The sequence below is a fragment of the Ovis canadensis genome, chromosome 13 (assembly GCF_042477335.2).
Source record: "Ovis canadensis isolate MfBH-ARS-UI-01 breed Bighorn chromosome 13, ARS-UI_OviCan_v2, whole genome shotgun sequence".
In the NCBI taxonomy this organism is placed as follows: Eukaryota; Metazoa; Chordata; class Mammalia; order Artiodactyla; family Bovidae; genus Ovis; species Ovis canadensis.
The window spans coordinates 48,653,016-48,665,346 of record NC_091257.1 but is presented as its reverse complement, the minus strand read 5'-3'; the positions used below and the strand labels follow the sequence as shown (position 1 = coordinate 48,665,346).

At 36.3% G+C, this 12,331-nt stretch overlaps 1 protein-coding gene across 12 annotated transcripts in view; it reads left to right on the top strand.

The window, feature by feature from the left end:
- ZEB1 (zinc finger E-box binding homeobox 1) overlaps positions 1–12,331 on the top strand; it is a 201,742-nt gene that overhangs the window by 60,267 nt on the left and 129,144 nt on the right. For 5 of the 12 annotated variants that reach the window (XM_069547657.1, XM_069547656.1, XM_069547659.1 and 2 more), the window contains exon 3: positions 5,331–5,471. The exons of the other annotated variants lie outside the window; for them this stretch is intronic. The gene's annotated coding sequence lies outside the window, so the exon portion shown is untranslated. The remainder of the gene's footprint in view (positions 1–5,330; positions 5,472–12,331) is intronic. 12 annotated transcript variants of the gene reach the window in all.

Sequence of the window (12,331 nt, the reverse complement as noted above, 5' to 3'; positions counted from 1 at the left end):
CTCTTTTTATTTATTTATTTATTTTTTATTTTACTTTACAATACTGTATTGGTTTTGCCATACATTGACATGAATCTGCCATGGGTATACATGAGTTCCCAATCTTAAATATCTAGTTTACTATCCAAGAGTAACTTTAGGTATGAAGATCACATAGCACTGAAGTGACCATGTAATTATAGGATTTTTATAGAGTAAAGATACTTCTTACTTGATTTTTATGAACAGTGTCAGTATTAGGACAACTTTATATAGTTAGCATATACAGCATTGATCATTTAGGAACTGGGACCCTTTTCTTCCAAGTTCTACTTGGTCAAATATGTTTCTCTCTGCTGAGTCATGAGTGATTAGTTGAACTTCAGCAAGCCAAACAGTATCACAGGGCAGAGTAGTACTGTATAGGTGGGTAGCATATAAGGGATGATCTAATATTGCCAGATTTGTAAACTTAAATTCAGGAGCAAAACTGTTATTTTTGTTATTAGTTTATTTAACAACCACCAGTAACTCCATTTAATACTGTTAACAAAATAAGAAAAATATTTCACTTTTAGATGACATGACTGATTAAGAAAACCTATGGCAGTCAGCTTTAAAGCCATTTTTATAAATAGGAAAAATAAAGTTCTAGATATACTGTATCTTTATACCAACTGAAAAAACACTGGAAAAAGACCCTACTCAGAACTGTAACAAAGCATAATACTTACCAATAAATTTGAGAAAGATGTTAGACCTTCTGAAAGAAACTTAAAACATTTGAAAGCATCTTAACATTTAAATAAATGAAGAGAAACTATTAATCTTGAGAATTGTTGGCAAATTATTTCACTATAAGCAATTAATAGATTTCTCAGTTTACTTCTGACTTTCAGATTTTCTAGTGACTTACTTTATTTGATAGTGATTCAACAGAGAGGGTAAGTCTCATTCTGCTACATACTGGGAAACGTTTAAAACATCAGTGGTAATGATGCCGGAACAGACGTGTAACTCAGATAGTAGAAAATTCTCTTCCGCTTGCAGATTTGGACAGAAGTTTTCCTTGAGCCCCTGACTTCTTGGTCAGTGGGAGTTGAGAGAAATGCCCTTCATCCTGTGACCTCTGCAAATCCCTGTCCCTCACGACCTCAGCTTTCTTGCCTCGGTGGCCACTGTGATTTCTTTGCCAGTGTCAATACAGATGGAAAATCACCCCCTTCTACTAGTATTTTTAAAATGTAGCATTCAGTGAGTTTAGAGACTCGGCAAGTTTTATCTTAATCTTTCGGCAAAACATTACTACCCACATCCTTGCCCCACTTTTACTCTTTACTAAACTAATCCAATTGCCTTTGTTAGAGGGAGTCTGAAAAGTATTTTTTCTGTCTTGTAAAACATGGATTACAGGAATGTTATAAGGAATCCAAATTTAGTCCCATGTACTTACAACAACTTAACTATTTTTCATTATAGGAGAGGCCACTTAAAGGATATTCATTCAGTAGTATTAGGTAGTGGTATAACTGCAAAAGGGATAAGACAAGAAAAGGCATTCGTCCATACTTTATACAACCAGAGAGAATTTTTTTTTTAAGTAGCATGGGAAATGCTTTTACATCTCATATATGAAGCATTGGTAGGACTCACCAAGGTAAAGTATACCCCTGAATATTAAAAATGTTTGGCAGATCAAAATATTATAATAAAAAGGATCACTGAAAATTGTGGAAAATATCTAAAACAGAAGTTACAGAGGAAGTGATAACAGATATGACAGTCTCATATTATTGCAGAATATGCAAATTTAGATTTCAAGATCCTAACATATAAATGAGAAAAAGTATGACAGATTATGAGAATAAAGAAATAAGAGTAGTATGAGGGGGAGTATTTACCTGTTCACTTACCAAAAAACTACAAATTATGACTTGGAAATATAGATTTTTCATTGTATTAAAAGGGCTAAATTTTCTTAAATCTAATCTTGCAAGATAAGCAGTAACACCAAACTCTTGGGGAGTGATTCAGGCATGTATACTCAGAATCACAGTAATGTTTAAATATTTCACTTGGGATTTAGGAAATAAATATTGTGCTAATTATAAATCATATATGTAGACTAATTATAGAACATCACTGTAAAATATTGTCTTTAATAAGTTTTGAAGACTCTAGAACAGCTGTCCAAGAGAACTTTTTGCTTTGATGAAAATATCCTATGATTTACACTAATATCATAGCCACTAGCCACACATGGCTACTGAGCATGTGAAATGTGGCTGATGGACCTTAGGAACTGAATTTTTAATTTTATTTAAATTTAGATACTCATGTGGCCACAGTATTGGGCATTGCAGTTCTAGAAATGTAGAGAAATGTTAGGTGTAAGTTATGGTTACAAGTGTGTATATACTTGTATGTACCTATGTAAAGAGGTATCTGCAGTTAAAATATCTATGTTAGATTTGAAGGAAATGGGTGATTTTTTAAATGCTAATTAGAAAGTCAAGTGAAAATAATGGCAGCACCCCACACTTGTGCTGTTCAGTATGGTAGCTACCAGCCCTACGTGGCAGTTTAAATACAAATTAATTTACATTAAGTAAAAATTAAATCTTCAGTACCTCAGTCACACTAGTACATTTTGGGTATTCAGTAACTCTGTGTGGCTAATGCTTACATTTGGACAGAGCAGATACAGAAATCAACTATTGCAAAACATTCTGTTTTAAGTGCTGTGGAGAGAACCGATGGGAGGAATATACAGGAACAAGTCCTTAATAACTTAACTGATCAGTCAATTCTGAAGGCCACAATTTAGAACTGGAAATGCGAGTCAGTAAAAGAGTCTAAGGAATAGTACCAGAAGACACTACTTTTGTAACCCAGATCAGCATCCCATAGAGTACAGGCAGTGGGCCAGTGATGGGTCTGCTGTCCCTGACTGCCTGCTTGCTCTCAACCTCAGTGCTTGCCTAGAACCTTTTATAGCCATGGGATACTTCTGTGTCATCTGAGCACATCACCTGTCTTACCTCATTGAGGCAGCTGCCTGGAGAATCCCCCTGTGGTCTGAGCTGAGTAATAGCTATGAGCTATGGGAAACATTAGTCAGGATGAAAAAGAGAAAGCAGATTGCTTATGACAGTTGTGTAAGAAACTAAGTCACTTGTACTGTACCTTAATAATCTATACTTGCAAGTGAAATTAAGTGCTGAACACTAAATTTCCAAATGTGGTAAACTTAAACTTCATTCCTCCTGCCTTTGGAGATGTGGCAAAGGATCCATCACCCTCTAATGGGAACCAGGATTTTAAAGAAGCTCCCAGTCAGGGCCTCTGTCTGGGGAACTTATGTCCTCTCTTGACCCTCCTGGGCCTGGGATTCAACCAAGTAGTGGAATCTTTTTCTTTCAGCAGAATTTCCAACTTTATGTTTTCCTTTACCTCCTTTAAGCTCATTAGTTCTTTGTAACTATGTTCACTCCTCTCCCCAGAATGAGTTTCAAAGGTTTCACAAGATGTCCAGATAAGAAATATTGTTCTAAATTCAGTGGATTTCTAAAGTTTTGTTTTAAAATTTATTCCTTTTTTCACATTTAATCCTGATGCCCTGATAAAAGATATTAAATTGAATTCTTTGTGAAATAGGGAAAGCTCTTTACTACTATAATCAAAGCATGATCTGTCAGCTAAAACATTGTTTTACTGGTAATCATCAGTCCTGGATTTACTGCCTGTTTTCTTATTGTGGTTTGGCTGTGTGTTTAACAGTTGCCTGTGCCCTGAGGTGAAAGGCCCTATGGGCACCGTCCAGTGTATTTGGAGGGCCAGTTCTACAGATGTAGAATTTGGGGTCAAATGAAATCACATATTTTGTAATAGTTTGTTCTTCTAGTAGCCTTGCTTTTCTTTTTTTTTTTTTGAGTGGAGGGTAGTTGCTTTACAATATGGTGTGGATTTCTGTCATACGTCAACCTGAATCAGCCATGGATATACAAGCCTTGCATTTTAATTAAAAAACATATACAACACATACGTATTTAGTTCTTTATCAATATGATTGTTGTATCTGTTACTGATTTCAGCATTTTTTCTTTTTCTCCCTAATTTATCAAATTTGGGAAGAGTTGTAAAACTACTTGAAGGAAATCAATCTGTGTTCTTAGTAATAGTCTGTAAGTGACAGGAAAGCAAATAAATGAATAATACTCAGCATTTCCTGTTTAAATTTTGTGGGGTTTTTTTTCAGATTAAATAAAACATAAACATTTACTTGAAATTATGAAAATCATAGAATGGCATCTTCTGATTTCATTTTAAAATTATGCTAATGCTTTACTTAAGCATAGTTATGCATATATTGATAGATAACTATTATCACTTGGTTTATGTAGACCTCTTCAAAAGATGAAAAATAATTAATAATAAAGTATTAAAAAGGCATGTTTCCTTTCACTTATATTAATATTCTTACAATTGATCCTGCATAATGTACTGTGAATGTACAGTGTGTGATTTCCACCCCTTTTCAGGAATTTGACTTGAAATAATATATTTATAACATTTCCTCATATTTTAAGATACAACATTTTTAAAACATTATATTCTTAAGTTATTTAATATGTGTTTAGGAATGTTGGTGTTGTTAATATTGTTTTCAAATAATACAGTTTCAAGCTCCTTAGAACACTTGTAGGCTTCTAATTGTTTCATTTGTGTAACTTTCGACCTTGAGAATATTGGCTAATTGGTTAATATTCTTTCTACTTAACAATTTTATTTTTAGTACTTACTATGTGCCTGGAGCTATTTTAGACTGTATAGGTAATCAGTATAAAGAAGTAAAAGCACCCCAGATCCTTTTCCTCCAGGAGCCCACATTTAGTGGATTGCTTCACGTGTGATTATGTGGCATTTAACTCAGAGGCCACTTCTCTGTTAATTGTCAGGAAATGCATGTCATCAAAGAGAGACAGAGGCAGGACAAAATTTCTATTTGATCTTTTTAACTCCTTGCTTTTCAGTGAGTTTAGCTCTCCTAAGTATTTTAATGGCATTTACGACTGTGATCATTTGACAACCTAGAGTTTTTCTGTATGTTTCTCGTCTCCCAACTGTTAGTTCAGTGCAGAGGAAGAAGTTGAACTAGTCACTTAAGGTTTAGGGTTTAAAGAGAAGTCATATTCTTTAGGGAAAATACTTTTTGTGAAAGAGAATATGGCTTTTGGAAATCCCTGATTTTATCTAATTTATTTCTTTAGCACCTACCATTTGTATTCTAGATAAACTTGAATCACATGGCAAGATCTCAGTGTAATATTTGACTCTTTTCTTCTCTTCAGGAAAATCTTAAACTTCCACCAGCAGAAGATTAAAAAGAGGTCCCTCCTGCACCGAGAAGGCTCTGCAGGTCTTTTCCGTGCTCTTGGAGGTGTGGGCTGTGAGCCCTGGTCACTTTGTGTCATCCTCCTTGCTCTCTAAAGGTAAGCACAGAGCAGGGAGTGCGCTCAGGGCTGAGGCTCCTGCAGGACTGGCTTTGGACTGCTCCGTGGAGGCCTGGAGACGCCCCTCCCTCTCTCACAGAAGAGAGGCGGAGGCCTCACGTGTGGCAGGGCACCACACACACTGTCGAGCAGGGATGGTTCTCCTTGTTGAAGTGCACACGTCCTAGAGATGCAGGGCACTTTTTGTTTTGTTTTCCAGAAATTCCACTTAACAGTAAAGCTTGTCTTCCACTTCAGTCTGCATTTAAATCAACTTAATAACTACCGTCGTTGATCCTTCATCCAAAACTCTTCTTGGATGTATTAAGATTTGCATTCAAGAATTTTGACACAGTGACAGCATTTAAGCAGTCTGCATAAATTGATGGAACCAGCTTTGAAGATTTGCTTTTCATGGTCTTCTTGAAGCTTACCTTTACTTCAGAGAAAGTCCCTCAAACCATTTTTTTTTTAAATCTCTGCTAAGCTTCAAAAAGTGTGAAAGCAAATGTCTTCTTACTCTTTAATAGGTATGTGGTCATAAAATTCATGTCAGATGGTAACAGGCGATTGGAGACCTAATGTCTACAGAACATTTCAGATTGTAATCACCAGGACATTGGTATTGACAGTGAGTACTTAGTGCTGATGAAGAAATTAAATATCTATATCTAATTTTGTTCATCTTTTTTTAAAGCTCTTAAAATGATATTGGAAAGTTTAGTTCTAAAAGATTTTAACTTTTTATGAACTATCAAATTTAGGAGAAATCTGCTGATTTCTGTCTGGTTAGCCCTGTCTTTGGTTTATGATAATTCTATTGTCTTTTCAAAGCAATTGTTATTCCTATATCTGTGTAATAAAAAGATATTAAGAAGGGAAAGTACACTGTGTGTTTGCTGTTAGAATGAGTAAAAATACGACTGAGGCCTTTTATGACAAAACCTTGAGAATAAATTTTTGTGTGTGTTTGTAGTTGGGTTAGAACCAGTCTTGCTTATTACAACTGCAGGCACCTTTAAAAGATTTAAATCTACTTTGGAGATGATATAGGTTACATTAGTGAAAAATAGAGGTTACTAAGAATTTGGAAATAACCTCTATATAATTTTCTTTCTACTTTTAATTTGGAAGAACATGTTAAATAATTTTTAACTTTTATAACAGCATGGAACAGAATAGACAGGTTTATTAATTCTTTAGGCCAGTTGAGAAAACAATTCGAATTGAAAATCAAACCAAGTGAAAATGTGAGGTGGAGTATATAAAAATAAACAGGTATTACTTCTTACCTAAGCTTTAGCTTTTATATAACTGAATTTTTTTTATTCTAAAAAAGCCTCCTCCCCCAGCGCCTGTCATTTTTGAAACAAGCTTTGTCTTACTATAGTATTGACAACATACTTTTTTAAATACAATATACTTTAAAAAAAAGAAAAATTTATTTTGTAGTTCTAGAACCAGTGCTCTAATTTCACATCCATTGTTTATTTTTCAGTTGCTAAGTTATGTCCAACTCTTTGTGACCCATGGACTGCAGCATGCCAGGCTCCACTTTCCTTCACTGTCTCCCAGAGTTTGCTCAAATTCATGTCCATTGAGTTGGTGATGCCATTCAACCATCTCATCCTCTGCCACCTGCTTCTCCTTTTGCCTTCAACTCTCCCCAGCGTCAGTCTTTTCCAATGAGTCTGCTCTTTGCATCAGGTGGCCAAAGTATAGGAACTTCAGCATCAGTCCTTCTAATGAATATTCAGGGTTGATTTCCTTTAGGATTGACTGATTTGATCTTGCAGTCCAAAGAACTCTCAAAAGTCTTCACCAGGGCCACAATTCAAAAGCAGCGATTCTTTGGCACTCAGCCTTCTTTATGGTCCAACTCTCTCACATCTGTACATGACTACTAGAAAAACCCTAGCTTTGACTATATTGACCTTTGTCAGCAAAGTAATGTCTCTGCTTTTCAATACTCTCTCTAAGTTTGTCATAGCTTTCCTTCTAAGAAGCAAGCGTCTTTTAATTTCATGGCTGTAGTCACTGTCTGCAGTGATTTTGGAGCCCAAGAAAATAAAATCTGTCACTGTTGCTACTTTTTCCCATTCTATTTGCCATGAAGTGATGGGACCATATGCTATGATCTTAGTTTCTTGAATGTTAAGTTTTAAGGCAGCTTTTTCATTCTCTTCTTTCACCCTCCTCAAGAGGCTCTTTAGTTCCTCTTCACTTTCTGCCATTTGTGTGGTATCATCTGCATATCTGAGGTTGTTGATATTTCTCCCAGCAGTCTTGATTCCAGCCTGTGGTTCGTCCAGCCCTGCATTTAGCATGATAGACTCTGCATATTATTAAATAAGTAAAATGACAATATACAGCCTATCATACTCCTTTCCCATTTTTAAACCCATCTGTTTTTCCATGTTCAGTCCTAACTGTTGCTTCTTGACCCGCATAAGGTCAAGTCATGTAGCATGAATGTAAAAAATGAGGACCTTTGAGTCTAGCCCTTCTGTATCTACAGCATCATAAGTACAGTCTTCCCAATAATTCTTAATAGTTTATGTCACCCCAATTTGTATTAGAGAACAAAACACTATTGCTCTATGATTTTGATAATATATAGGAGTGGGCACCCGACGTGGTAGTACTGAGAGGTTCTTCCACTGGAACTAGGATCTGGGAGAGTTTATTTTTATATCCAGCTGCACAACTTAATCATATACAGCGTGCACCTACTAGGGTTTATTTCTTTTGTACATAAGACCTTATCAAATAACAGGTTTCTGAATTGTCTCTCAGTTATATTTGGATGCTGTGTTTTTTATTTTTAACCTATGGAAAGCAGTCTTTGCTAGAATTTCATTTCTTTGGTATGGTCATGTCCCGTGCCTACTCTCATATCTAGACAGAAGTGAGAGGCAGCCCTTTGTTTAGTAACATTGATTTTTTAGAGAAAGAACAGCAAGGAAATTCTAGACCAGTCCTCTTCTTCAAGGCATGTAGACCAGCTCTGTCCAGTAAAAATATAATGCAAGTCACAAATACAAGCTACATGTGTAATTTTAAGAGTGTTTTGGTCGCCACATAAAAAAGGTAAAAGAAGTGGGCAAAATTACTTTTTATCATATTTTATTTAATATATCTAAAATATTATTATTTCAACATGCAATTAGTACAAAAGTTTATGAGATTTTTACCTTTTTCACACTAAGCATTCAAAATCTGGTGTGAATTTTACATTTATAGAATGTTTCATATTGAATTGGCCTCAGTTTGAGTGCTTCATAGCCACACGTTGCTTGTGACCACTGTGTTGGTGTAGATCTGGATTGAGAGTGGAAGGCCCACTCCAGCACCATCCTGCGTAACCCTGTGAGCTCCCCCTGGGTTAGAGTGTGCAGAGTTAGCAGAAGACAAAAAACAATTCAGGATGCCCAGCTTAGTTTGAATTTGAGATAAATAACAAATAAATTAGTGTAATTATGTCCCATGCTATGTTTGGGATATACTAAGGAAAAAGTATTTTTCTGAAATGCACACTTAACTGTGAATCCTGGTTTCTATCTGGCAGTCCTACCCTGGTTTGAGTGCAAGACACCAGTCTGTAGGACCAGAGGATAGAGAATCTTGTCCTCTGTGGATAAGTTTTATAACCCGCTGAAAATCAGTATGCAAACCAGGAACTATATGTAGCCCGTTTCTTCCTAATTCTCCTCCACTGGCAGGTGGATTCTTTACCACTGCGCCACCAGGGAAGCCCCTCTTCCTAATTCTCTAAGATGTTTAAGAGACAGACTGCTACTGCTGCTAAGTCACTTAAGTCACGACTTCAGTCGTGACTGACTCTGTGCGACCCCGTAGACGGCAGCCCACCAGGCTCCCCCATCCCTGGGATTCTCCAGGCAAGAACACTGGAATGGGTTGCCATTTCCTTCTCCAGTGCATGAAAGTGAAAGTGAAGTTGCTCAGTTGTGTCTGACTCCTAGCGACTCCATGAACTGCAGCCTACCAGGCTCCTCTGTCCCTGGGATTCTCCAGGCAAGAGTACTGGAGTGGGGTGCCATTGCCTTCTCCTAAGAGAAGAGGGGTTTATATATGACAGGGACACAGTCTTTGTATAGTTGAACATTTAAAGTCTAATTATCACATTAAGCTGTAAGGTTGATTAAGTTTTGTAAACTGAATGATTAGTTACTTGCGTTCATAAAGGAGAGCTTGTCGAAGGCGAACAACATATTATGAGTATCAGACCTTATGAAAAACCATCCACCCTTGGTGATAATCTCAGCAGTTTTTAGGGTCCTGGCTGTTTCAAGTTACCTTCTTACTGTTGGCTACACTGCAGCTGACTCTGCACATGACTCTTGAGTTGGCAGGCATTAACACAAAATACTAGGTTGCTAAATGCCAAGATACGATATTTAAGTGCCTGTGATGCTCTGCTCTCTAGCTGACCGTGGGACGTCACCCTGATCAACAGGCAGTCAGTTCTTACACCTGCATCACTTACTCCCCCTCAGGGCTTCTTTACAGAGGAACAGCTTTCCATTCTTACACTTTAACATTTATTTTGCATAGTATTTATTCAGTTAGGTTTTAAATGTTTTGGCTGTGGCACGTGGCACACAGGGTCTTAATTTCCCAGCCAGGGACTGAACCCATGCCTCCTGTTGTGGAAGTGTTCTGTCTTAACCTCTGGATCACTAGGGAATTCTTTGCTTTAACAGTTTTAATGTTGCAGTTTTAATGCCAGTCTTGAAGCATGTAACAGCAACTCTAGTAGTGTCTCATCCCCCTTAAACTGTAGAGGAGGGACCATTGGTAATTGGTGTTTTCTAAGGACAGTAGTTACACCACCCCACACTTCCTGTGGGGGAGCACCTGCCTCCCAGGGTGGATGACTGGATGAGCCCTGCTCCGTTCCAGTCAGGCAGGGAGAGCCGAGGCCAGTGCCGTGCGGCAGCATGTGGCAGTGTAGTGGCTGGGTGTAAGCCTTGGCGCATTCCAAATCCCCTCATGCTTAGGAGGATGAACCCAAGAGTGTGGATATGTTTATAATTACTGCATTTCCTTCAGAGAATGAGAATTACAGGTAAGTTTTGTTTTGTTTTGTTTTGTTTTTTGAGGGGGCAGTGATCCCAAATTTAAGGATCTGAAAGTACTCCCTTTCCCTTAAAACAGTCACCTGAAAGACCTCAAGTGCAACAAATGTAATATTTTTCTTCCTCACTCCAAGGGGTTGAACCTGGTAATGGGAAGGGTTGGAAGGAGACGACTTATTGTGATTTGAAAGCTGTGAATGTCACACATTACCATGTCTAGAAATACCCTGGCTTTACATAAGAATCTTATTTTGCCTAACTTCTAATGCTTTAAGTATGAATTATTTTGTCAAATTAGCACCTGTGTCTATATATAAATAAGGTGTTCAGGCTTTCCAAGCTAATATCTTTAGTAGCAATGAGTAAATTAACGAATTGTGTTTGGGTTTTCACATTTATTCTCAAGCCTGACTTTCTTTTGTTTAAAGACGTTAACCTTATTTCTGAAACCAACATTTAAAACTACAAAATACTTTAAATACACCCTAGCTCCATTTTTACCAAGTGGTACTTGGATGAGTTTCAGAGGGTCTGTGAATACCCTGGAATTATAATCAAATTTTCTGTGTATGTGTTTTTTGCTGGGAAGAATGTCTGTACTTTTTCCATCATCTTCTTGAAGGGTTTTGTAACAAAAAATCTGATAAACACTGATCAGATCTGGACTGATCTGGACTAAAGTTATCTCTTTATTGACAAACTGAAGTTCAAAAAATATGTTACTTACCTTCATTCATTTGAAACTTCATAATAACTAAAGTTTAATTCTAAGAAACATTGTACTTATTTTTAGAAGGAAAAAGCTTTAACTTGAATTAATTAGACTTGAGAAATACCAGCCTAAATGGGAACATTTACTTTGCTAATAGTTTCTCATGTTCCCCGCTTTGACTGCAGTCTCTGCCAGCTGTCACATGAAAATAACTCCTCAATAAATTGTGAGACTGTGCAATAGATTCTTGAAGCTGGAGTAAAGAAAAAAATGAATTATCTATTATCATTCGGATCCTTCCTTCAAAAAGAGTTAAGACTCAAGAAAATAAGCAATAATGTTATTTTTTTTATTATTTTCAGAGTATTTTTAAAAAGCAGTTAATTGCCCTAATAAACATCACACTGAGCATTATTGGGACCTTTTCTGGTTCTGAACTCTGGTTAAATTCTGTGATTAGATAGTGTACACGTCAAGTTGTGGTTCAGTGATAGAGTATTTTAAGGTTATTCTCTTTATTGTAAGATGCTTTTAAATCAACTATACTCCAAAAAAATTCCAAAAGTGATAGTAGTACTTTAGAAATGTTATATAAGCAAGTTCTATATTAAGGAAACTAATCTTTCTCAAAATAAAGGAAGTATCTTTTTTTTTTTTAATTTTAAAATCTTTAATTCTTACATGCATTCCTCCTTGCTTTTACTGCTTCTGGCCAGTAAAGTCTACCTAACTTTAGATTTAATGAATTTTAATGAAGATTAGAATACAAAGAAATTTGAGGAATGATACACAGAAAGCAATTATTTCCCAAAAGGAATAGAAAAAAAGCAAGGTAATTCAGGATATTACCTGTATTTTTTATTTAAACCTCATTACACTTAAAAATTTCTAAAATTTGTAGCCTAAGGCTCATTATAGAAAATGGCATTGATTTCCCAAAAAGATGACAGCTTTGTTCTTTCTTTTGGGTATTAGCACTCAAGGTGGTTATCACTTGTGCTCTCTGTCTTTATAGCCAGTAACCTTTTAAGTGTTTTTTTCCAGGAAGA